This window comes from Aquarana catesbeiana, linkage group LG11, assembly GCF_042186555.1.
Source record: "Aquarana catesbeiana isolate 2022-GZ linkage group LG11, ASM4218655v1, whole genome shotgun sequence".
NCBI lineage: Eukaryota > Metazoa > Chordata > Amphibia > Anura > Ranidae > Aquarana > Aquarana catesbeiana.
In genome coordinates this window covers 49,392,582-49,396,460 of record NC_133334.1, presented here as the reverse complement: position 1 = coordinate 49,396,460, position 3,879 = coordinate 49,392,582, and the positions used below count along the sequence as shown (strand labels likewise).

The following is a 3,879-nucleotide window of genomic DNA, read 5'->3' as shown; positions in this document are numbered from 1 at the left end:
GCGACCTGCAAGTCATGCCGCCTCTGGTGTGAACCGAGGCTTATGGTTCTATTACATTCTGACGTTGCTGTCTTTATTGTGGTATTGGTTCCGTGGGGCTATTAGTGAATATATCCATGTATTCCCTACTTTTTAACCTCCTCTGCCTCTCCCAGTGTGTCCTTAGGATAAGGTTTAGCGTATTATGTTTCTTAAACTAAAACAGTTTTTTTCTGAAATTGATATCATGTCAAATTTGTTACATTCTAGGAAATATTGAGGAGTTCTCTAGTTCCATCTAGTGGCATAATAACACTGCTACAATTTCATCCAAATTTGAATTTTATTTTACTTTAGTGTTAAAAACATATTTATGATTTCACTTCTATATTTATCCCAGGCATTACAGAGGTGCATCCATGCAGCAGACAGAGTGTCAACATGTGAGTGGATATGTATTCTTTTTATCAATAAACTTACTGAACTGCTGCACTTAGAGGCGCCCTCTTGTGTTTCTCTGCTATATTATAGATATCACTTCTATCTAATGAGGAGCTGCTGTAAGGACTTTTTTATTGAGGGGTTTGATCTTGAATGGGAAATGGGGAATTATGGAATGCCCAGGAATATTCAGTGCAACTTGCTTGGGACTTCTAGATACACTCTAGTATATCACTCCACTCTTCTCTGCAGCACAAACTCTTGCTTAAGACCTCTAAACCCTCACTCCTCCAGCACTTCACTTGCTGCATACCATTAGTCCTCCAGCCGTGACATTAAATATAGTGACCAGGAAAAGATCTGTACACTATAGTAGTGACACTGGTGACAGAGGGTGAAGGGGTTAACTGGGGGGAGCGATCAGAGGGTTAAACCTTTATTAGGGGTTTAATGGGGAGTACACTAAACCTACCTGGGCCTACTACAAACTGCCCTAACGCTGATTAGTGTCACAAGTGACAGCAGTACAGTGATCAGTGAAAAACCTGAAAACTGCACTTGGTGACACTATGACAGGGAGTGAAAGGGTTAACTGGGGGGGGACAGTGGGTGACCAGTGTGCCTACATGTACTGGTGTCAGTGTAGTGTTGGTGTACTCACGGCAAGATGTCCTCTCCTCTCGCTGTGGAACCTAAAAGGGCTCCACGGGAGGAGGTGACATCACTTCCTCTGCCTGTGTTTACATTACACAGGCAGAGGACAGTCTCTCATTCGCCAGAACCGATCACCAGGTCCAGGCCAGAAATCATTGGCCTGGGCCTGGAGACTGATCGGTTCTGGAACGAATCCGGTCACCGCGGGCATGGCGGGGGTGCTCGCGCATGCCCTCCATCCGCAGGCGCGATCGCTGTTCAGCTGTGGTGATTCGAGCAGGAGTGCCGTATAACGACAGCGGCTGGTCGGCAACTAGTGAAGAAAATATATCCAATTCAGGTGTTCTTAACGCAAAAAAGTTATATTTACAGATCTCAGACTCTTCCAAATCTCCTTTTTTTTCTTATCTAACTTCCTGAAATGGGTTTTGAGATGCGGGCTTTGGTCTGTAAGCTGCATGTTTTGGGCTGTGGGTTTTGGGCTTTGGGCTGTGGACTGCGGGTTTTGGGCTGCGGCTAAAGGGGAGGTTTGGGAGATAATGGAGAATGACAGAAACATATAGGGAAAATTTCATGAAAAATACTTTACAAGGACATTAAAGCGGGATTCCACCCAAATTTTGAACATTATCTCTATGCATTCTCTTCCTTGCCTAGATGCTGACATGCTGTGTAAAAAAATTTAAATCGCCGTAATTACCTTTTTTTTTCTAATCTTCTTAGCACTTCCTGGTTTTCCTCCCATGGGAGTAGGCGTGTTTCTAGCCTCTCCCAGACCTCCCACAGTCCTCTGGGAGCTAGTCTCAGGCTTCCCAGCATGCAGTGTGCAACAGCGTCATCACAACATCTCTGTGAATGCTGGGAGCACAGCATTCACCGCATCCAGGAAATACATGCTTGTGGGCTTCAAATGCCCACAATGAAGATGGAAACCGCCTTCAGTGAATTTTATAAGTTATTCTTTACAACGAAATCGTACACAGGCGGACATATTACACAGAACATGTGAGTAGATAATCATGAGAAGAAAAGTTTGTGAATGAACTCCAAAAAAAAAAAATGATAGATAGGTGGACCCCCGCTTTAAGAATGTCTATATTATCTAAAAAAATCAATCTATCTATCTATCTATCTATCTATCTATCTATCTATCTATCTATCTATCTATCTATCTATCTATCTATCTATCTATCTGTATTTTTTATTTTTTTCAAACAAGACCAGAAGACATGTATTCTATCTTATCATATCACTATCTTCTCTATGTTTACAAAATATAAATATTTTAATTTTTTGTATTTTTTTTTTTTCAAACAAACAGGAGTGAGGGAAAGTGAGAGGTTCGGGAGTTAACAGAGGATGTGACAAGGAATCAGAAACACACAGTAAGAAACAATTTCATGACAAATAATTTACAAGTACATTGATTATAATATCTATCTTATCTATAAAATCTATATAAGAATAAAAAACATACATACTATCTTATCATATTACTATCTTATCTATGTTTACTAAAAAAAAAAAAAAAAAATCATATTTTTTTATTTTCTTATTTTTTTCAAACAGAAGTGAGGGGAAAGGTTCCGGAGTTAACAGAGGATGTGACAAGAAATCAGAGACACACAGATAAGAAATTATTTCATTAAAAATACATTAGTGTACATAGAGCAGTGTACATGACTGCAACTGCAACCAACGTGCACTGCTCGTTCCAAACAGACGTAAGGAAAAAGGAGGGGTGAAGAAGGACCATTAACTAATGGAGGTGTATGAATTTTTACTGAAAAATTAGGATTTTGTTTTGTGTAAAAGAAAAAAAAAATCTGGCCTCCTGTTCCCCTTATAGCCGACCAATCACGCTCCTTCTTTGTAAGATGTTAATGAAGTGACACTAAACTCTGGTTTAAAAAAAAGAATGTGTTTTGCTGTTTATATTATGTTATGCTGTTTGTAGCTACATTTTGTAGTCTGGTCTGGAGTACTGACCTGAGAGGTGGTGGTTCAATCGGAAGGAGAGAGCCCCTGGGTGGCCGGTGGAGAAGGAGAGAGCCCCTGGGTGGCCGGTGGAGAAGGAAAGCCCCTGGGCGGCTGGAGAAGGAGAGGGCACCAGGGTGTTTGGAGGAGAAGAGGGCCCCGGGTGGCCATTTAGTGAAGAAGAGGGCCCCTGGGTGACCGGAGGAGAAGGCGAAGGCCCCTGGGTGGCCGGTGGAGAAGCAGAGAGCACCTGGGTTTTTGGAGGAGAAGAGGGCCCCGGGTGGCCATTTAGTGAAGAAGAGGGCCCCTGGGTGGCCGGGGGAGAAGGAGATGGCACCTGGGTGTTTGGAGGCGGAGAGGGCCCCTGGGTGGCCATTTAGTAAAGAGGGCCCCTGGGTGGCCGGGGAAGAAGGAGAGGGCACCTGGGTGGTTGGCAGAGAAGGAGTGGGCCCCTTGCTGTTTGAAGGAGAAGGAGATGGCCCCAGGGTTGGAAGAGCTGGTCCTTGGGTGGTTGGAGGAGGAGAGGGCGACACCCTTCTCCCCTGAGGACGGGGACACCCTTCTCTCCCCGGAGGACAGGGACACCCTTCTCTCCCCTGGAGACGGGGACAACGGAGGACGGGGACACCCTTCTCTTCCCGGAGGATGGGGACACCCTTCTCTCCCCCAGAGGACGGGGACACCGGAGGACGGGGACACCCTTTTCTCCCCCGGAGGATGGGGACACCGGAGGATGGGGACACCCTTCTTTGCCCCAGAGGACGGGGACATCCTTCTCTCCCCCAGAGGATGGGGACACCGGAGGACGGGGACACCCTTCTCTCCCGT

At 45.1% G+C, this 3,879-nt stretch overlaps 1 long non-coding RNA gene across 1 annotated transcript; it reads left to right on the top strand.

The window, feature by feature from the left end:
- The first annotated feature begins 1,701 nt into the window (after positions 1-1,701).
- LOC141112000 (uncharacterized) lies at positions 1,702-3,560 on the top strand. Its single transcript, XR_012236494.1, has 3 exons — positions 1,702-2,079; positions 2,396-2,459; positions 2,644-3,560. It is a non-coding gene; the product is annotated as an uncharacterized lncRNA (long non-coding RNA).
- Positions 3,561-3,879: the final 319 nt, after the last annotated feature.